Below are 23,329 nucleotides of genomic sequence, written 5' to 3'. Positions count from 1 at the left end.
GCTGTCTCTAGATAGACTACCTCTGAGCAGAGATGACGACGAGAGAAGTTGCACGAGTTGGGCACAGGAAATGTCAGATGAAGACAGAGACACCTTCAATGGGGAAGAGGGAGGGACCTTATGTGGCCCTGATGGATGATTTTCAATGGAGAAAGAATTCAGATGGTCATATTTAAACACACCTGTAACCAGGGCGCCAGAACCACTAACACAGTCATATGGACCCAAGGGGCAATTCCACAGTGAAAGTGGAGAATCGCCACCATATGTGAGTAGACTAAGATCACTACCAGGTAGAAGGCGATGTGGTAATATCATCCCTGCCGTGGACAGACACATGATGAGAGATGAGAATGAGTTTGGGGCATCACAGTTTCCCTTGTTACACAAAGGGGGTGCCAGACCACAGTACATACCGTAGCCCCAGATGGACAAGTATAATTTAAGATGTAAACTTCCCAGTTTAACTTCGGGCACTGGGAAATGGATACATGAGTTAGAGAAAATGGCGGGAGGAAACACGTTGGCTATAGGGGACATTAAGGGTCTCCTTATCGCCATACTTGGTGAGAGAGCTGATGACGTATGGATGAGGGCAGGGTACCCTGGTGTGACTTTAGTCAACACTGCTCACGATGGAGCACCGTTCAATAACTGCAGAGCGGCAGTCTGGAAAGTGCTCAAAACGTCCGATATGGGAGCTATAATGATGAAAAAGGTGAAGGACAGAGATGATCTGTTGGTTTATATTCAAAATTTTCAGAAATCCTGGGCTATGGAAATGCGTGAGTCTTGGGGAAAATCTTTACCGGTATTCTATCAGATATTATGCCAAGGGCTACCAGAGCCAGTACAGAAGCAGTGATGAGTGGGTAAAGAGGCGAAGCCGTGATCGGAGATTCAGCAGACTATTGCGCACTATTGCAGGCTCTTGCAGGAAAAGAATTGCAAAAAAGACCATGTCCGGAAAGGCGAAGAGGCAAAATTAGTGCAGAAAAAACTGTCTAAATATGCCATTGAAGGGGCGATGTTGACGAGTGTAGATTAATCGAATCCACAGCAGAATGCAAGTACGCCGCAGGTGAATAACCAAAGACAGTTTGACCAGAGTAATAATGGGTTTACTCCACGTGGAAGGGGTGGATTTCGAGGAAGAGGGTTTCAGAATTATCTAGGTAACTGGAAGAATAATCGGGGAAGCTTTTAGAACAACCAAGGTGGGTTTCAAAATATGCACAATGATGGTCAGAACATGCAGGATGGGCAAATTATGAGGCCACCTCTTTGTTGGACATGCGGGATGACAGTGCATTTTGCTTGCATGTGTAGAAGTCAAAGGTTTGTTCAAAACAACCAGTTTCAAGAGGGGGAATTTTAAACCACCTGCATATTCGCAGCAGTACAGTGATGGGTTTGCTCAGAATCAGACGATGCAACAGCAAGCACCGAGAGCACAGCAGGGTTTGCAGACACAACAGGTAGCAGTGGCTCCGCCACAAGGGCAGTCACAGCATGCGCCCATGCAGATTCAACAGAGCACAAGTACAGGACAGCTAATGACACCTAAAATAGGGAGTGTAACTGTCAGTGGAGGGAATCCATTTGCCGGTAATGGAATGAGTCTGTACCCACAATAGGACAGCTCACTGGGAGACTTGATGTGTTCAGTCGTATCTGTGATCCCGAGGGTAGACGTCAACATAGGGGGCAAGAACTTTTTGCTTTTAGTAGACAAGGGTACAACGCGCTCATGTATACGTGAGGGAAAGTTTTTAATGTCTGGCAATGCCATGAATACTCAAGGTTTTTCAGGAGCCACAAGCAGAGTTCCTTTTACTGAAGAATTGCCAGTCTCTATAGGAGAATGTGATAGGAAGGTGCCTCTGCTATACTCAAGGCAGACACCTGTCAATATATTGGGTCGAGATTTGACGCCAAAGCTCAATATGACAATCTCGTTTACTGACAAAGGCAAAGTATGCACCACACCAGGAATGCATTATTTAAATGTGTGAAAAATTAGCATTTGCAGGACAAGCAGCCATGAGAGCAATACCTTTATAGCCAGACGTTTTTCATTACGGAGTACGTTTTCTATTGGCATATCTGCCAGGCCTAGCGGACAGAGCAATGAGTGAAGAAGAAGGGAAAGTGTTTCCCTTAGAGTTACACACAGCCATAGTGCGAGGTAAAATGGCTTTGCTTGATGGGAATGATGACAAAGGCAGACAATAGTGTGCCTTGATTGTAAACGAATAAGGTTACAGATTAACTGGCGTCACTGATGAGGACATATTTGGCGATCATCCATCTGATGACGAAGTAGTTTTTGAGATGAGTATTACTTATTGGGTAAGAGCAATCAAATGAGAGGTGCCTCAGAAAATGATGATAGCACAACAACGTCCCGAGTATTTTGAGGAAGACATGGCAAAAGTGCCAGCTTCATTAGGGACCACAGACCCCTATGACGTAGGCCTGTTGAATGGGATTGGAAAAGTGAAGATTAAATTGAAACCAGGAGCAATTTTACCACAAGCCCAACATTATCCCATGTCTGGAGAGACAAATGAAGGTATTTTCAAAATAATTTCCGCCATCATGGAGCAGGGCATCTTATTGATGTCAGAGTCACAGTGTAATACTGCAATTTATCCTATGAAAAAAGGGAAGGGGGGTCTTGGAGAGTAATTCAAGATTTAAGGCCAATAAACAAAATTGTAGAAGCCGAGTTCCCTCTAGTCCCTAACCCGTCTACAATTTTATGTAATATACCTGTTGGAGTACAATATTTCACTGTGATAGATTTGAAAAATGCGTTTTTCACAATCCCATTGCACAATGACTCGCAGGATCTGATGTCATTTATGTGCAGACAAAGTCGTCTGAAAAGCACTTGCTTACCTCAGGGGTATTGCGAGTCTCCATCGATTTTCAATAGAGTCCTGCAGATGCACTTGAGCAATATTGATTTGGAAAGTGTTGTTCTGCAATACGTGGATGGCATTTTAGTTTGCAGCACTTCAGAGGAAGCAGACGCAAGTCTGTTCACCTAATGATAATACTTGCTGACAAAGGATATAAGGTTGACAAAGAGAAGTTACAGTATTGTCAACAAGAAGTATTATACATTGGCTAATTGATTTCACATGAAGGTAGAAAGGTTACTCCTGAGAGAGCTGAGTTCATATATAAGGCCTTTACTGCAGACTTTAAAGAAAGCACAGGCAACACAGAAAAAAATTGCGTGGACTGAGAGAATGGAGGAAGCATTTGAAGAGCTGAAGAAAGCAATTTGCACAGCTCCAGTTTTAGGGATTCCTAATTATGGATGTGGAATTCTTTTTATTCTCGCACACAGATGGCACTGTTAAGACAGCATTTCCTACGCAGAGAACCACCTTGGGTACAAGTCCCTTGCATATTACAGTGGGATTTTAGACCTAGTAATGAGAGTCACTTTCCGTGCAAACAGTCTCTGGCTGCCGCCGTGTTCGCCATAGGGAAGGCTGCAAGCATAGTGATGGGATGCTCCATGACGTTATTTGTGGAGCATGCACTATTTGCTATTCTAGAGAAACCTAAGGGCACGTTGACTTCCCAAAGGGCTTCTGCCTACGAGATAGCCATATCAAATCCAGTGATCAAAATAGTTTGATGCAGAGTAGTGAATCCTGACATGTTTGTAGCCGAACCACTAGCAGAAGATGAGCATGCGCACGACTATGCACATTATGAAGAGTTCTATGACAAAATCCCAAGAGTAAAAGAAAATGCCTTGCCAAGTGGAGAAATTGTTTTTATTGACGGTTCTTCAAGAATCGATCAAAATGACGGACAAAGATATACGGGTGCCGCTCTGGTAAAATACACAGCCAATGGAGAGTTTCACACATTAAGTGCACGACTACCGTCTCACTATTCAGCACAAGCTGCAGAGTTAGTGGCGCTGATTGTCGTGCTCGAAAAATCATGCAGACCAGGAAGTAACAGAGTACAGCGACTCCGCCTATGTGACTTCAACAGTGCATGCAGGGTTAGCATGTTGGAAAAGGAGGGGCTACCTCCGAGTGGATGGCACATCAGTGCAGCACGTCGCCTTACTGGACAGGCTTATTAAGGCACTGCAAATCCCAGTGGCCAATGTGGTCATCACATGCCCAGCACACACTAAAAGGGCAGACTTTATCTCATGCGGAAATCAAGCAGCAAACTATGGAGCGAAAATCACTGCATGTTCAGAAAACGTAATGGGCCTCATTACGGCCCTGGCGCTAATGGTTTAACGGCGCCGTAAAGAGCGTCGGCGCCGTTAAACCATTAGCGCCTGATTACAAGGTCCCTTAGCGGGTTGGAGGCTTTAACGCCTGCTTTTTGCAGGCGTTAAAATCCAACCCGCTAAGGGACCTTGGAGCTAATTACGGCAACCGTAATTTACGGTGCCGTAATTAGCGCCTTCCCCATCCCCATTATGCCCTATGGGGCAAAATGGGAATGGGGAAGGGCAAATGGTGAATGGGGAATTACCGGCCCCGCCAACCTTGTGATGGGGCGGTAATTCCGCCATCCACCATGCCGGAGACCGGCATGGACCATGGTGCTAATAGCACCATGGTCCAGCGCCTGGGTCTTAATGAGGCCCAATGTCTTTTGAAACACTCGATGTAAAAGAGAAAATGGTTGTGTTGATGAATGTGGTTGAAAAAATATAGTGATTTGTCAAAAACGCAACTTATGGAGGTTCAAGGGAAGCACCTCAAGATGATAAAGATTTGTGTACACGAAGAGTGTGTCCTTTAAACCCCTCTGAAGCATTGTGGTGACAAGATCGCACTGGTAAACCGGTGATGCCTGTAGCCTTACTGAGGGTGGCGCTGGAACCGCTACACTACCCTGCGCACACAACTAGGGAGAACCTTGCTGCAACAATTGCTGAAGATTGGTTTGTACCAAATCTGTTAGAGCATGTTGCATTTTATATGACAAATTGTATAGTCTGTAAAAAATTCACGGCTGGTTATACACTGTGCACAGTTAGGGGGTTATTCCGAGACCCATTGGCCCCTTTCAGCATTTGCATATCAACTATGTCGATATGATCCAGGTATGTAATGGATATATATACATGATTGTCGTAGTGTGTCCCTTCTCAGGGTGGATTGAGCAGGTCCCTGCACATATCCAGATTCCACCTGTGCAGCCAAATTCTTAGTGCAGGAAGTATTTCCTAGATGGGGAGTATGTGAGGTAATAAGGTCAGACAATGGCCTGCATTTTGTGAGCCAGACATTTGAGCAGATGAGCTTGTTGCTTGGTATAAAGCACAGGTTTTCCTCTGCTTATCATCTGCAAGGAAATGGGATCTGTGAGAGGCTCAACTGCTTGCTTAAGGAAAGGATAGCCAAGTAAAAACTAACCTTGAAGAAAGGGTGGTTGCATTTCCTACCACTGGCATCATATGCTTTGAGGAACCAACCGGGTTCTGACAACCATCTCACGCCTCAAGAAAATGTGACTGGGAGGTGAATGGGAACACCCCTAATACCTCCAGCCAGAGTTAGAAGTGATGCTCAGTCAACTGCAGATTTGTTTGGAATGTAAATGCTTAATTATGTGAACTGTATGCCTTCCAGTATTTGTGTCATTTCTGGACAGTTGTAGTGACAAGGGTGCAGGGCAGTACAGAACACAGAAAGACATGCTTCAACAAATAAATCTCAAGAGTTTCGTCTTCCCAAACTATTCGCCGGAGATGAGGTCCTAATTCGTAATCATACAAGAAAAAGGTGGGACGAACCCCGTTTCAACGGTCCTTTCATTGTGGAAGGAGTCACGCCGTCTGCTGTCAAAGTGCAGGGCGACGTGCTTGGATATTTATTGGGGATGTTAAAATCTTTGCTGGAGAAACCTCTCTGCCCTCCACACCCCAATGAGAAGCAAGTACAAGCATTGGGGAAGAACCATAGCACGTGCAGACAAGATGTATGACAAGGAAGAAGGACGCAGAAGCTGACAAGTAGAAAGACAAAGAATTTGTTGGACTGTGGCTTGGTTCAGGAAACTCTTTCAAGGCATCTTTGAAAGGGTTAAAGGAAGCTGATGCAAACACTCTGTGCTGATATATCAGAGTGAAAGAAAATTATTTGTTTTTGAGCCACAGAGGAGCTTGTTAAAAACGTTGGACTGAGGCATGCTTAAGCCTTGATAAGAAGAGAAATATGCCAGACTCTGATTGTGGTTTTGATAATTGGAAGAGAGTGCAGTATCCTGATTTGTTCCACACTGAGTTCTTGTTTGGATTTGCCCATGGCGTTATCCAATGACAATGTTTCAAGGATTATATTTGAAGTTTTTCTCTCTGTGCTGCGCACATATCCAGCAATTGTGGTGAGAACTTCTAACATTCGTACTTTTTTGCAAGATCCTAAAAATGGCCTGATTGTGAGGAGACTACTTGCAGCAATCATCGGGCAAGTGTTGCAGTTACCTGAGTATAGTGGGGATAGCACAAATGCCCCTATCACCTGAGGCTGCACACAGACTTGTCGGAAGGGTTTTCTTTCGTCTGCTCAAAGAATTCCCACATCTTGTTGGCAGATGTACAGACATGCTCACGTTCCTAAGGGGTCCCAGAAACACTGAAACTCTGACTGTGATCTTGGAGGGAATAATAATTAAAGTGAGCCTATACTCTGAGAGAACCCACAAGACGGTGGTATGAAACTTTCCTTCAAGGGACAGATCGAGAAGGTTGCTGGTAAATACAGACTTTTGTTTCATGCTGAAAGAAGTTCATCATGTCTTCTGGCTTAAAGCAGATTCGAGGAGTGGACTGGGAGCTGGTATATGTCATTGAACTGGTCTAGACACACTGAGAGCAGTTTTCTTCTTGCTGGAGACATTTATATTTCGTATGGTTAAAAACTGGTTCCAGAGAAATAGAGATTGAGAGTTTGTTCTTATCGTTCATGAAGCAGACAGTGGATCAAGGACGAAAGTGCCAAGGCAAGATAGCAGTTTCCAGAAGCAGTGCATAATGCTGATATATTAAAGATGACTTTTTCCTTCCTTAGGTAATAAAGATGGGCAGCACTAATAGCAATTTCGTGATACCTGATGCAGAAAGACATACACGTTGGCCACAGAATAGGTGTTGTACATCAACATACCTTTGCCATATTTATGGTTGCATTCTGTTTATAATCCTACTGCTCTCACTCACAGTTCGCACATCTTACTATTTTGATGTACATGGAGCCAAGACTCCAGTGAATCTTTCTGAGACAAAGGAAGTAGCAATTGTGGCAACTACTAGCCACCCAAGACCCTATGTAGTTATTCCTGTTCTAAAGAAAGATAACCAATTACCTGAATCTGGAATTAGTGCCATAAGCAATAATTCACATGCAAGAAAGGTTGTAGAAATTCTGTTTGGGCACAAAAGCAGGCTTGGCAAGATGGGTAGATGAGAGATTGCCAGACAATGTGCCTATACAGATAATGCATGCAAAAATACCTTATCCTGTGATAAATGACCCAAAGATAATCCCCAGAAGACAGACACAAATCGAGATTATGTGATACATTTTCATGCCTAAATGGTATGGTAAGAGCATGAAACTCTCTGAACTTTCTCCTACCCAGGGAACACATGTAGATGTACCCCATCCACTGACAGATGTGTCTATGATTTATCGAGAAAGAAGAAGTTATACTGGTACACTTCATGATATGGTTATAGAAGGTCACATGACGAGAATGAGAACTAAAAGAAACACTCAAGAAGATGATTTCAAACTAAATAATTACCTGGACAGTACAGCACATTTGGGTAATAACATTTGGTACCAGCATATGAAAGAAGTAGGAAGAAGGACCTCGAGTGAGGAATGCTTTGTGTGTGCACTCCTGCCATACAGGATGGGAAAGTTTAAAATCTTCATGGCTATCAAAATAGACGTCCAGACAGCTCATTGTCTTTCACATATAGTGCTTTGCAAAACCAGAGGCCAGTTCATGGGTCGAGATGCCTCCTCAAATGGGCAACTGAATGGACAGATCCACATGAAGATGACTATGTGCAAGATACCAAGACAAGAAACAAAGCCCATACCAAGAATCATGTGATCAGATATGAGAAGCCTGGAGTAAAAGGAGCTGGAATCAAATAGGAGGTGAACAAGAAATTGCTGCTCATCAAAGAAGCTGGGATATCCAGTTCACCAGGGTCTTGGCTGTAGTTGAAGTTTGGATTGAGTTGCCGTCAATGTCAATTACAAATGCTTTGTAAACTGGATCCATGTCGCAGGTCGTGGTGTGCGAGCCTACAATGAGGATCTCAGTTTTGTCGTTGTTTAGACATAATTGGTGGGTTGTCATCCAGTTCTGGACAATGTCATAGACTGAGTTGATGATTGCAACGTCAAGGTGGTAGGTACCTGAGAGAGGGAGGATTCGGGTGTCGTCGGCATAATTTGTGTACAATATATCGAGGTCATCCAGGTGATCAAAAAGGGTTTTAGTATAAAATGTATACAAGGTGGGGGAGATGCAAGACACTTGTGGGACTCCACATGTTACTGGTGTTGGTGGGTCAACATGATCGTACATAAAGACACAGGAGTATCTGCCTGCCAAAAAGGATCTGATCCAGTGTGCCACTGCTGGGGAGAAGTTTGAAGTTGTGAGGTGGCTGCAGAGTGTTTGATTGTTGACTAGGTCGAACACTGTTGATAAATCCAGCATGAGGAGAAGGGAGAGTTTGCCTGTGTCTTTGATATCATCTAATTGGGTTTTCAGGTCCAACAAGGCAATTTCAGTTCCAGGCATTGTCGTTAGCCTTACTGGCGGTTGCCCAGGATTTGGTTTTCCTCGAGGTATTGTTGGACCTGGATGTATGCTGCACGGTCGAGGATCTTATGGATGAAGGGTACGGTAGTAATAGGCTGGTAATTAGTGGATGGTAGTAATGGGCTGGTAATTAGTAGGGATGGTGGGATTGAGGTTTTTTTTTTTTTTGGCAGTGGGAGGATCCAGGTTTCTTTCAAGGAAGCTGGGACCATTTATATGACAAAGGAAGAATTGATAATAGCTGTGATGATGGGTGTGAGAGTCTCAGCACATTCTTTTATGATGGGGGCTGGACAGACATCCCCTTTGCAGCAGGAGGGCTTGAGGCCTTTGAAGATGTTTGCCACTTCGAGTTCTGATACTGGGTCAAAGTCGAATTGGGTGGTAGGTAGGCTGGTGGGAGCCATGAGGGGCGTGAGTGGGGGTTTTGCGTGAATGGACAGTTGCTTGCCATCGATTTTTTCCTGTAGGGAGGAGATTTTTCCTGTGAGGGCTTCTTGCACCTTGTTATACCAGGTGTCATCTGCAATGAGGTCTGTGGGGGGTGTGGGCACTCAAGTACATGCAGGATCGTGAAGAGTTTGTGGGTGTTGGACTTTGCATTATCTATTATCGTGTTGTAGCTACTGGCTTTGGCTGTATGAATTGCTCTTTGTAGTCTTTGACGAGGGAGGTGGACTGAGGTTTGGAGGCTGGGGAGTTTTTTTCTCCATCCCACTTCAGCGGTGTGTTTCTTAGCATGGGAAGCAAGGAACTCAGGGATGAACCAAGCGTTCTTTTTTAGAGCGGGCTTGGCTTTGCACTTTTATAGCGGGGCTAGGGTGTTCACAGCTAGTGCAATAGTGTATTTGTAAGGGTCTCTGGCTTTGTTGAAGTGTTGGTTAGGATCTTGAGGTCTGAGAGGAGAGGTGTGAGGGGGTCCTTGTTGAGATTTTTATTGCAGCGGGCCAGGGCTACAGGTTTCACTGTGTGACAGGGGCTGGGCCGATTGCTGGTGGGAATGTTGAATGTGATGGTTTGATGGTCAGACCTTGGACAAGTTGGGGTGGTGGGGATGTCCAGGTTGCAATTGAGGTCATCAATCCAGTTGAGGGTGCTGCCCTGGATGTGGGTAGGTTTGGTAGTTCGCTAAGCAAAGCCAGGTGCACAAACTTAGGAGCTTGTTTATGGAGTGGATGGGGGTGGTGCTGTAGTGCGAGGTGTGAGCTGTTTGTGGGTAGATGATCTCCTGGTGTGGTGCTGGAGGCGCTGGTTCATGATGGACAGAGGGGTGGTAGGCAGGTGGGTGCCATGGTGTCTACAGAGCCCAGATGGGTGAATATTGTAGGGCGAGTGCGCTTACCTAATGCAGGGGGTAGTGGGCTGGGGCGGGAGCTGGGTCCCAGCTCAGAAATCGAGGATGCAGGGTCTTAGGGCCAGTTGCGCGTGTTTGCTAACCAAATGCAGGGGATTGTAGCACTTGGCGGGAGCTGGGGTGCAGCTCAGAATTCGAGGGTGAGGGGTCTTAGGGTAAGTTGCGCAAGTGTGCTTACCCAATACAAGTGGTTGCGGGAATGGGCGGGAACTGGGGCACAGCTCAAAAATTGAGGATCCAGGGTATTAGGGCCAGTTGCGTGACTACGCTTACCTAATGCAAGTGGTTGCGGGCCTGGGCGGGAGCCCGACCCAGCTCGGAAATCGAGTATGAGCTGTCACTGCATGTATGCACTGTCACAGGAACTTCTACAGGAATGGGGAGGAATGCCAATGGAGAGAAGTGTGAAGGGAAATCAATATAACATTCAGAGGAAACCCTGCCGCATATCACAAGCATCATTGGCACTGGCATGTTACACAGTGGCATGAATAGTTTATTGCCGGCTCCTGCCTGCACACCCAACCTATCTCTGACCCTGTGTAGGCAACTCTACTGTGGCAAGATAACACAGACCAAGAAGCAAACCAAACAATGACGACACTTTCAACCAGAGAAATTGACGCAATCAGGCTCCACTGATAGATAAAAATTGCCAGCAAGCTAAAGAGAGAGGGCTCCAATCTGTTCCACTTTTACACTGTGGAATGAACAAAGGAGGCTGGCGAGACAGCACACAAACCCCCATTCAGAGCGGCAAGGCCCTCTCCAAGAAGCGGGACATTGAGTTTCTTGACTTTTTACAATGGTGGGAGCTTTGTCAATGCTTCTATAGAGGGCATAATTCACCAGTGTCAGGTCGTTCTCCAGAAAGAAAAGCATTCCTCACTGTTCGACCAACGAATTCTCTTCTTTTCTTTCAGCTCAGAATTGCTTCAATGTATTTCCTGGTTTGGTGAGTAACTCATGTAGGTTGGTGTTTTGTTTTTTTCAAGTACAAGAAGTATTGTGCTGTATCACTTTACATGACTAAAACTGCCAATAGAAGCTGTGTTAAAAAAAATGCTTTACAAGGTGTCAAGAGAACAGATTTACGACCAGTTGGGGTCAAAGTCGCTTTCTCCCAAGGAAATTCCCTCGGCCATATTTTGAGCGCGCATTTGGGCGCCTTAGTTATTGGAAAGGAATTTCCATTGATGATTTGCATGTGTCTCCATGAGTCTCTGCTGCCGTTGCTGCCCAACGCACCCGGAAGATCACCAGCCGAAAAACAAGCCCAACACTAACTCTCACACCAAAACAATACATCGAACTAAAATGCAGCAGAATGTGTAACATTGTTTGAGATCTCGTGGCTTCAGTGCAAATGCAAGAAATTCAGGGCCTGATGTGCCTGCAATAATAGAAAAGTGTTCTTTCGTGAAGGAGGAACACTTTTCTTAAAAGCACCATATTCTAACAAAGGAAGAATGTGGTGTAGGGACATGAAAGACTCCCTTCTGCATGTGCCTGATTTACAGCCTGACAACGGCCCTGGAAACCATCAGCAATGCAAGGAAGGGCCTGTGAGGGATTTCTCACAGTAGAGCCCTGATTTTGCATATTCAAACACAGGAGTTAAAATATGGCACTTGTTATGTGCCAGGCACCTCTGCTGCACATGTTTTCCTTCATAAAATAGCATTTCCCAGACTGCAGCACCACTTTTCTAATTTGCAGAAAGCTAAAGCACACTTTTGCAAATTAGAAAAGTGGCAGTCTCTTAAGCAATGTTCACAGCACCACTGGTGCAAATGTTTCTCCCACAGCAAGAGATTTTAGCAGCTTTTGCTGCTGGAAAGAACAACATCTCCGCTCCAATCCTTCCAACCACCTCAGAATGATGGTACTGGAAACTAGAGGGGAGAATGACGGCTTCTTCCTTACTTTTATCATGAGCTCGGATGCGGGCCCTGAGAGGTCTGTGTAAATATAAAAATGTGTTGCTCCATGCAAGAACAAACCATTTCTAATATGCACCATATTCTGAAAAATAAAGAATGTGGTCAGCAGGGACGTCATTTGCAGGTCACCAGCAGTCGCAACTGCGACCCCTGGGGGACCACATTGCAACCCCTGGGACTCCCTTGTGACCCCAACTTAAAAACAGGTGCTCCTGGGGTAGTGGGCTATTCTGTGGCGGGACCCACCACACCAGGTCTGGTGGGTCCCCAGACCAGTCCTCACCCACCAGCGTGAAGGCTGGGCAAGGGAGGAACTCAGTAGGGGTTTGAGCTGTGATACATCACATGTCACGTTCAGCTCCAACTCCTTCTCCCTCGGCTTTGCAGCTCAAATTCTAGAACCAGGAAGCTCTTTCAGCTTTCTGGTACTTGTTTGTGAGCAGCACAGAGTAGCCGAGGGGGCCTGGAAGGAAGAACCGAAGCTGCAAGAAAAAGGTAAGAAGGCTTTTTTATGTAATAAGATGTGAGTTTTGCATGTGTGAAGTATGTGGCAGATGTATGTATGTAAACGGTGGGTGAATGAGAAGTGATGTGATGTGTGTTTTTGAATGTTCTGGGTGGGTTGGTGTGTGCCTGTGTAGAGAATGCAATCAGTGGATGTAAGAGAAGGTGCGAGTGACTGGAGGGTGAATGAGAAGTGATGTGATGTGTGTTTTTGAATGTTCTGGGTGGGTTGGTGTGTGCCTGTGTAGAGAATGCAATCAGTGGATGTAAGAGAAGGTGTGAGTGACTGGAGGGTGAATGAGAAGTGATGTGATGTGCGTATTTGAATGTTCTGGGTGGGTTGGTGTGTGCCTGTGTAGAGAATGCAATGAGTGGATGTAAGAGACGGTGCGAGTGACTGGTGGGTGAATGAGAAGTGATGTGATGTGTGTTTTTGAATGTTCTGGGTGGGTGTGTGCATATGTAGAGAATGCATGAGTGGATGTAAGAGAAGTTGTGAGGGACTGTTGGGTGAATGAGAAATGATGTGATGGGATACGTGTTTTTTGATGTTCTGGGTGGGTCGGTGTGTGCCTGTGTAGAGAATGCAATGAGTGGATGTAAGAGAATATGTGTGTGAGTGACTGGTGGGTGAATGAGTATGAACGTGATGGTGTGTTTTTGAATGCTCTGGGTGGGCGTGTGCAGCGCCTGTAAAGAAAATGCAATGGGTGGAGGTAGGAAAAGGTGTATGATTGAGTGACTGGTTGGTGAATGAGTATGAATGTGATGGCATGTTTTTGAATGGTCTGGGTGAGTGGGTGTGTGCCTGAGAATGCAATGAGTGCATGCAAGAGAAGGTGTGAGTGAGTGACTGGTGGGTGAATGAGCATACATATGGTAGCATGTGTTTGAATGTTCTCGGTGGGGTTTGGTGCAGTGGCGTCGCTAAGGGAGTTTCTGAGGGGGCTGCCCCCCCCCTGTGCCCCTCCTTGTGCCCCCCAACCTAAGACGAGCAGTGACAATGCTCTCCCCTTACTTTTGTCTGTGCCCCCCTACTTTTGTCTTTGGCCCCCTCAGTGCCCCTCCTAAATTTGATTCCTGGTGACGCCACTGATTTGGTGTGGGCCTGTGGGGTGAATCCATTGTGAGCGAGTGCGAGAGGAGATGTATCGGTGAGTGACCTATGAGTGAAAGGGGATGAATGTGTGTGTAAGGCCCTGGGTGACTGGGGATCACTGGAACATTTTTGCCACATCCTTTATTGGCTTTGCATGTTTTACTGGCATTTTTCGGGCAAAGGTAAGTTCATGTTTGCCATTCCCTGGCTAGACTGGCATTTTGGTGCAGTCATTCTAGCCATTGCTTACTGTGGCATGAGATTTATTACTCTGCATCTTTAAAAAAGGAAGCATGAGAAGTAGTGTTACCTTGCTAGACTGATGTTTTGGCGTAGCGGCCTGTATATTCTTTACTGTAGCATGACCTTTTATTAACTGAGCATCTATGATGAATCAAGCATGATAAGTGTTCTTATGGGTCTAGACTGGCTTACATTGGAACCAGTTTGGACAGGTGTTCCTATTGTGGCATGTTACCTTTAATGGCCAAACCAACGGGAGTATGTACGTACATAGGAGTACTGGCATATATTGGCAGAGCCAGTTTTATGCCCAGGGCCAGTAATGATACTATAGAAAAACATCTTAAAGCAAACATAATTATGGTCTTATATGGGAATACTAGCGTATGTTGGTGGAGCCAGCATGAAAATGTCTGGTGACAGCCAGAATACAATAATTTTTTATACTTGTATATATTACAGGGACCGGCATGATAATGTATTGGGAAATGCCCTGTGCACTATTGGTGACTTGCATCTATTGTACTTTTTTTCATAATTTACCCTACACCCTACAAAACAGATTTTTGGCTTTTTACCCACATTGGTGGTCTTTTACCCACATTTTCCCGGAAAGCTGGCTTTATAGTGCACCATTTTACCCATTATTCAAAACATTTACTCTGGGGAGGGAGAAGGATACCCTGGGCGCCCCCCCCCCAACCCATTTTCGTTAGTTCGGGCTCCCTCGCTATGCTCAGTCTCAATCACATACTTGTGACAAATATTTACACCCTCCAAAAAAACAACTCATCAGCCACCACTGGTGGCTGGTATATTTGTGGACCAGGCACCGCCCCGCCTCTCTATGTTACATTAAAGATTTAAGCTTTGATTGAAAAACATATTTACTTCTTTCACTTGCAGAAGTGCATGCGCCTGCGGAGACATCATCATCATGGACATTCCGCACACGTGGTGGTCCGGACCGGCCCGGGGTGTGGCGTGCCGTGTGCATTGTTAAGGAGCTTGGGGGGGCCCCCACAGCATGGTCGCAGGGGAGCTGCCAAATTTTGTGCTACGCCATTGAGCAACACTGGGTCTGACAAAGGGGTAGTGTGCAGTGCACGCCTTGAAGTCTGCCAGTGAGTCCCCGGGTGAGAAGCAACTTGTGGGTGTTTTCCATTTTAAATAACTTTGTGGTGCTATGAATGAATGTGTGCAGCAATTATATTACATTAAATAGTGTTCTTTTTTTTTTAAAGTCCTCTCACACCCAGTACTACGCTTAGATAATAAAAACTATGGGGGTTTGTTGGGTATATTGAAAGAAACTTTCTCAGGTATTATACTTCAGCAAAGATAGTATTATCAGGTAAACTCCCCTCTGTGCACGCACACCAGTCTGATATGTTTCTTCTATCGTAGTGGTAGCTGAATCATATATGCATTTATAACCAGGGAATTTTGTTGGTACTAAATCCTGGTCAAAGATTTAATTTTCAGGCCTTGCTCGTGCAGTATTTTTCTCCTGGTTAAACTGCAGCGCACGCCTACCCAGGTCAGTGCTTTTTTGGCTTGTTTAACACAGCAACGCCACAGCTAACACGCACTTCTGTGTCCATTGATCTATAGATGTTTCATACACTAGCTGTAGCCTGCATCACAGATTTCAGTTACCCTGTTAGAAATACTGCATTATGTATGTTTTACATATAGACCCCACATAGAATCTGGAAAATGGATTCCCCAAATGTGTCATCATGAACAAATCATGCCTCCCTCTGTGCCTCGTTTCTTATATCTGGCTGAAATGAGAGCACCTGGAAACACAGGTACTAGATGCATCTAAAAAATCGAAAGGTCGTTTGCCATCATTTCCTATGGAGTCACTTGGGGTGGGGTCAAATGACATCACTTCCTGTGGTGTCATCAGGGTTCAAGGGTCATGTGATGTCACTTCCGCTACCCCTGGCATTTTGGTGAAATTACGTCCCTGATGTGGTGAACATGAATGAAAGCCTCTGCTTTTTATGGCCTGACAACGGCCCTGGTGACCGTCAGAGCCCTTTTGCTGGTAAAAAAAAGGAGTTAAAATATGCAACTTGTGAGGTGCCATTAACAAGCGCTTTGGAGTAAAGCGCTCTATAAATTTAATAAATACAAATACAAATACAAACATCTACTGCATACATTTACCCTTGTTAATTAAGGCATTTCCAAAACGCAGCAGCACTTTTCTAATTTACTAACGCTCAAGGACAAGTTCGTAGATTAGAAAAGTGTCAGTATTATAAGAAATAATTGCAGTGGTACTACTGCACACGCTGCCCCGACAACAAAGGATTTTAGCAGCTTTTACTGCTGGAATGCACAACACTTGCCCTCCAATCCTTCTTCCCACCTCAGAATGGTGGTGCAGGAAACTGGAGGGGAGAATGTCTGCTTTATTTATTTATTCATCAACATATTTATGTCGCCTAAACACAAGTGTTTCCAGGCGCCACAAGACATTATGGGATTAGGGGGGGCATGGGAATCACAAAAGTAGAACAACAAAAACGATTATATTGGCCTGGTGACAATCCTACTATGCAAGTGCATGACAAGGTGGTAAGTGCAAGGGGGGAGCGGGTAGAGGGAGAAGTGCAGGCGTGGGGTGCCCTCTATGGAGAGGGCGGGCAAGTGCTGGGCGGGCCAAGGCGGCATGTGCCAGGGGAAGAAGGGGGGTGAGTACGGTGGACAGGGAGGACCAAGCTGGGCAAGCCTGAGGGTAAATGCTGGCAAAGGATTCTGGGGATAATGGTATGGGGGCGATCTGGCCCCTGTGTGAGCCTGAAGGGATCAGACCCCAGTCACAGTGCCAGAGGTATAGTTAGCACGGGATGGGGAGAGGGAAGGAAGAGGAGAAAAGGAAAGTCTTGAGAGGTTTCCGGAACTTAAGAAGATCTGGTTAAAGTCTGAGGGGGAAGCAGTTCCAGAGGGAGGAGCCAGCTGAGGAAAGGGATCTACCTACCACTCTCTGCTTGAAGAAACGTGTGACCTACAGAGAGTTGGAGCCAGAGGACTGGTTGACTCAGGCAGGGAGTTATTTAGGTTGGGAAATCTGGATGTAAAGAGGTCCCAGGCCCCAGACAGCCTTGTGGATGAGGCAAAGGGCCTTGAATCATTGCGGCCACCAGGAGCTAGTTGAGAAATCTTAGGGCTGGAGAGATGTGGTCCCTGGGCTTGAGGTCACGGATACATTTTGCAGTCCTATTCTGGATTAGTTGAAGGGGGGTAGGGATGAACGAGGCATATTGAGGAAGAGGATGTTACAGTAGTCTAGCCTAAGAGATCCAGGGCTCTCGAGATGTTGAGCTTCTGGGGGAAGGTGTGGAAAGTTAGAATGCCCCTCAGGAGATGCAACTGAAAGTTGGACTTCTTGGCAAGGTCTGTGATGTGTAGAGAGAAAGAGAGAGAGGAGTCATAGATGCTCCCAAGGTTTTTTTTCTCACAAGTGGGTGAGGGGAGGGGACCCAAGGAGTCTGGCTAGAGAGTGGGGGGGAAACAAGGAGCAGGCATACCAATGAGAAGGATCTCTGTCTTACTGGCATTAAGGCAGAGATCATTGGCAGAGCACCATGGCTGATTAGCAGTCAGGTATGCGGGAGGAGGAGGAGGTAGAAGATGGCAGCTTGAAAGAGAGCTGTGTGTTGTCTGTGTAATACTAGAAATGAGGGGAGAAAGCGGAGATCAGGTGGGCCAGAGTGGCAAGGTAGATGTTGAAGAGCCATGGCGATAGGATAGAGCCCTGAGGGACGCCAAAGGTAGAGAGTGAGGTGGAGGAGAGAAAAGGACCCATTTGCACTTGGGAAGGTCTGTTTGAAAGGAAGGAGCTAAGCCACACCAGTGCCCTGTCCGAAATGCCTAGGGTATCATGGAGATGGTTTATGAGGATGGAGTGGCTTACTGTGTTGAAGGCAGAAGAAAGATTGAGGAGGATCAGAACAGAGGGAGTGTTAGAGTCCAGGTTAGAGAGAAGGTCTTCACTGGTGTTCAGGAGAGCGGTTTCCGTGCCTCGGGCTGCCGTGACTGGTGGTCATGGAGACAGCCAGCCACTTCGGTCTGGTGGGTCAGTTGGCGGATGGCCAGCTTCTCCATGGGTTTGCCCAAACAAGGGGTGATAGAGATAGGGATATAGTTAGCCGGGCAAGAAGGGTCAGCAGATGGCTTTTTTAGGAGTGAGTACAGGAGATAGTGTTTAATGGGTTGAGGGAAGGAACCAGTGGCAAATGAGTGGTTGAAGAGCGCTGGGACGAAAGAGACAATGTTGTCCTTGATGGTTCTGGGGGAGCAGGGGAACGCCTGTTTAGAGTAGACTTTCATAGAGTGGGCAGCTCTAGAGATCTCATCTTGTGCAATGGAGAGAAAGAGGAAAGTATGGGGGGACAAGGGAGGTGAGACATGAGGTATGGGTGGAGCAGATGACAGAGAGGACAAGATGTCCAGAGTTTTGGAGGCAATTGGGCGGCCAATGCAGAGCAGAAGGTCTGGGAGGGAGGATAAGAGGAGGAGACTGTGTTAGAATTGTCCAGTTCCTTGCAGATTTTAAAGACTTCAGCTCTGTTATTGGTGGCTCCAGAGATGCAGGTTTGGACAATTGCCCTCTTCTTGGAGCAGATGGAGAGACGATATTGCCTTTGGAGTAGGCGGCAAGCCAATTTGTGAGAGGATCAGCTAGAAGCCTGCTACTTCCTCTCTGCAGCTTTGCACTTGTGTTTCAAAGCGGTCAAGTCAGAGTCATATCAAGAGCTGCACTTGGAGGCAGGCTTCATGCGGATCCTCATGACGGGGGCAAGGATGTCCAGGGTGTTAGAAAAAGAGAGATGGAGGTTAGCTAGAACAGAGTCAGAAGGAGAGTCAAATGAAGGGGGCGGAGGAGGGATGAAGGAAGAGTCAAATGCAGCACCTGACACACGCTTTACCAGCTGAATGATGGAGAAGGAGACTGCCAGTGCGAGCAGAGGCATCATCAGGGGGCGGGGGAGGTCAAGGTGGGAAGAGAGGAGAGAGTGGTCAGACCAGGTGAGAGGTGCAGTAAGACGGTTGGAGAGAGGGATGTCTGTTGCGATGGGAGCATCCAAGGTGTGACCGGCAGAGTGGGTTGTGCCAGAGGGAAGAATAGTGAAGCTTAGAGTGTTGCAGAGGTCGCAAAAGAGAACAGTGGCCACATCAAGAGAGTTGAGATGGATGTTAAAGTCCCCAAGGAAGATACATTTGGGGGGGGGGAGGCAAGAAGAGAGGAGGACAGGTTGGCCCATTCTGAGAGGAAGTGGGAGGTTGGTCTGGGGGGCCTGTAAATGGTAGTGAGAGTAGGAGAGTAGGTAAACAGAAAGCCAGCAGACTAGGCACTCAAAGCATGAGTAGGTTTGAGTGGGGATGATGGAGGCAGGAACCCACTCAGGGAAGATCAGAGCCACTCCCCCACAATGCCGGGAAGACCTGGGATTTCACATGATCTTGTAGCCCTCAGGGAGAAGAGTGTGAAAAGCAGTGACGGTGCTGGCCTTGAACCACGTCTCAGTGAGAGCAAGGACGTCAAGGTCAAGGTCTTCAAGGAGGTGACAGATGTCAGAGGACTGTTTGATAGCACAGCGAGAATTTAGGGTAGCTACATGAAGTTGGTTGTCCTCTTTAAAAGATTTGCGAGGGGGGGCAGAGGAGTGGGGTGCCACCACTGGCGGGGAGGATCGAGGGGGGTTGAAGGAAGGAGGGGTGGAAGGAGAGGTGGGAAGTTGAATAGAGATGGAAGACTCATGTCAAGAATGAGGAGGTTGGGCTGAGAGCCCTGGGCCATGATAGTGCCATTATGATAGACATGAATGGTGCATTTGGAAGATGGGGGGTCCATAAGTTAGAAGAAGGAACAGCAGAGAGAATGTGATAGTTTGTCTAGAGGAAGCATTGATGTAGGTGTCTGTGATGGGCAGACCAGGGTTGGAACTCAAGAGTGCCTTTTTAAGTTTCTTCCTTCCAGACTTCATGAGAGAGGTAGGAGATGTAGAAGCAGTTAGAAAAGATAGGGGAGATGAGAGCACCATGTGGGCTGAGGCAAGAGGCGGGGAGTATGAGGATAGCAGGGTAGAGGGTCAGAAGCACTATGCAACAGTAGAATCTCACAAGGCGGCCAAGCAGACAAATAAATCAGTGAGCACGCTGAAGATGCCCAGATTTACAGATCATTAACATTAGGTTTTAATTTTTGCCAGCAAGCACTCAAGAGCAGTACAAAATGGTAGATGCACAGTTGGAAGCCCACCAGAGAATAGAAAAGAGTTTTACATTATTTGTTTTCTTTTTTAGTTTCAGAGCAGTGCATTAAGAAAGCACTAGAGAAGCAATCAGTATGAGGCACATCACGATGGATAGTACAGTTGGTGAAGAGAATTAGAGGTTAAAGATTAGGCAGGTAGGAAAAGGAGCAGTCAACAATTTGAGCAGTCATTGGGCCTCATTACACGGATGGCGGTAGAGATTTAACGTTACCGGTAATGGAATACCGGTAACGTTAAATGCCCATGCGGATTACAACCCGGCTCACCGCCATTAGCAGCACCGCTAAGTACGGTGCCACTAATAGCAGTCAGTCTGCGTACGCGCGACCCGCCATCCCGTAAATAACGACATGCCGCTAATAGCACACCATCACAAGGCAAGTGCACATGGCAATAGCGGCATGGTAAATCCCCCAAAACCCCTTACCAGCATGGCGCTAATACCGCCATCGCGAACCATCCGTTAAAAGAACTAGGCAGTGTTAACACCTGCCAAAGGTGGCCAAAATCAGCACAGGTGGAGGCAATGGAGACTGTGGCTGCTCAAAAGAAGCACACCACACCCCTTCCCACACCCCTTCCCACACCAAGATGGTTCCAATACTGGCAGCATTACATGGCCTGGAGGACCTGATTGCAGCACTGCTGCTACAACAACAGGCAGCACAGAGGAAAGGCAGGAGGAGGAGGAGGGCTAGACAGGCACAGCAAGCACCACCACGCCACCTAATCATACCACAGAGGCACCCACCAATTCCCCGGATCAGAGCCAGTCCATTTAACTTAACACCTGAGCAGATACACACCCTGTACCGTCTGGACCGGGACACCATCACCAGCATCGTGGACATGATACACAACGACATTGTGAGCCCCATAGACATCAGAACTGCCATCGCCCCTCTACTCAAGGTGGTGACAGTGCTCCAATTCCTGGCCACAGGAACCTACCAGCATACGGTGGGGCAGATGCATGGCATCTCCCAACCAGTATTCTAACGCATACTGAACCAGGTACTCGATGCCCTCCTGAAGCATGCACCTGAACACATATCAATGCCACGGACTGCCCAGGAGATTGTAAACACCAAGCCATTTGCTTCTATTCACTGGCAGGCATCCCAAGTTGCATTGGGGCCATCGACTGTACACATGTGGAATTGGTCGTCCCACATCACAATGAAGTAGTGTACCGAAACAGGAAGCAATTCCACTCCATCAATGTCCAAATGGTATGTGACGCCAACAAGATAATCACACATTGCTGTGCCCGATTTCCAGGATCTACCCATCATTCCATGGTCTTGCGGAACTCAACTATCCCCCGCTACATGGAGCGACAAATGGGACAACGTTCGTGGCTACTTGGTGAGTAGCAGGCCAAGCACATGGCAGTGTGATTGGGGGGGGGATAGATAGATACTCCAACTGGGGGTGCATTGGGGGGGGTAGATAGATACTCCAACTGGGTGTAGCCTGTAGTCCGTCGCCAAAATGCACATACAGATGTATGCAAATGTCCATCTGGGAGGGCAGCAACGTACTTGAGATGAACGGACATGCAAGTATATGCTACACAACACAGCTGACAATCCAATTCTAGTAACATCAAACATCAATCCTCATCCACATTGCACGACACTCCACGCCACGAAATACACAAATGTCATCCATGCTGTCAACATAGTCATGCAGCATTCCTACAGCACAACATCAACAATGCATTGTGCCCTTCGATGCATGCAAAGGGATACCCCCTAGCCATGGCAATGCACCACGAACCCATGGCACCACTGAAGTGATGCCTCTCAGCATGGCAACAGCAATGTTGGAAGGACAGTACACCACCAGTGTGGTACCAAATGTGCCTGGCCACAGGGACACCTATGACCTGGCCTCACCCAGAACATGTCAATTACTTTTGGAGGCTTCAATGGGGCATGTCTACTTGCAGGCTTGCGCTCACCTTTGCACAATGCAGTTACACAGACCATTTCCATTCATGCAGTTGATTGTGTACATGAATCCCAATGATAGGTCAAAGTATGTGATATGAACAGGCCACACTTGTGGTGAAAAGTAACAGGACCCCTTCCTTCCCCCATATAGGTGATGCCGGCTATCCCCTGAAGAGGTGGCTCCTCATGTCAGAATTGAAACAATGTTATGCCTCCTATCGCAGCAATTGTATGTGTATTTGCCTACGCCAAGTTGTCTAAAACATTATATGAGAACAAACTCCGCGGCAAGGTCTTGACCTTAGAGAAAGTAATGTAAGTCGCCATCTTGGATTAAGCCGCCATTTTAGGTTCTCTTGTAATGTGGAAGTCACCCTGAACATCAAAATGGAGGCCGAATGACATTCTGAGTAAGATTCTGGCCGTTGTGACCTCCGTACACATGAATAATTAATATGCCTGCAGGCCACTTGTCGGGGTCGCGAACTGAGACCTTGTCCTATTGCTGACCTATGTGTAAATGTACAACTATATCAGCGAAACTAATCAAAATGCATAAATTATAGGATAGACCTGGCTAGGAACCCATAGGCCCGATTACTAGAATGGTTAACCCGCGAGAGGGTTGGCCAAGGGCTGGACAAATCATATAAAAGACCCAAGTATTCCAATGTACGGTCTCTCTTAATAATGCATTGAACTTTCGTTGAAGTTCGTTACGTTACTCTGAGAGCCGAATAGCTATCCGTTTGTCAATTGACTTTGGTAACTGTTGTAGCTTTTAAATAAAGCACTTGTATGTTCTTTGTAACCTGTGTTGGTGTGTTTCTTTTGGGCTTCCCGGCCTCATATTTTTTTATGTTTTCACAGTTGGCGCCCGAATAGGGACCCTCAAGATTGATGCCGGATCATTGAAGGTTGACGCAGACTATCAAACCGGGATCGGACGGTGTGATACTGCGAGCCCAACCGAACGAGACGCGATACCTCGGCAGCGCTGCACGATCCGATCCTTGGACGATAGTCGTGTGGTCTGACACGGCATCTTGACGAGGGTCCATTTTTGAGGCGGGCAGATTTGT

This window comes from Ambystoma mexicanum, chromosome 3q, assembly GCF_040938575.1.
Source record: "Ambystoma mexicanum isolate Mex_15411 chromosome 3q, UKY_AmexF1_1, whole genome shotgun sequence".
Classification (NCBI taxonomy): domain Eukaryota; kingdom Metazoa; phylum Chordata; class Amphibia; order Caudata; family Ambystomatidae; genus Ambystoma; species Ambystoma mexicanum.
This window is presented reverse-complemented; position numbering follows the sequence as displayed.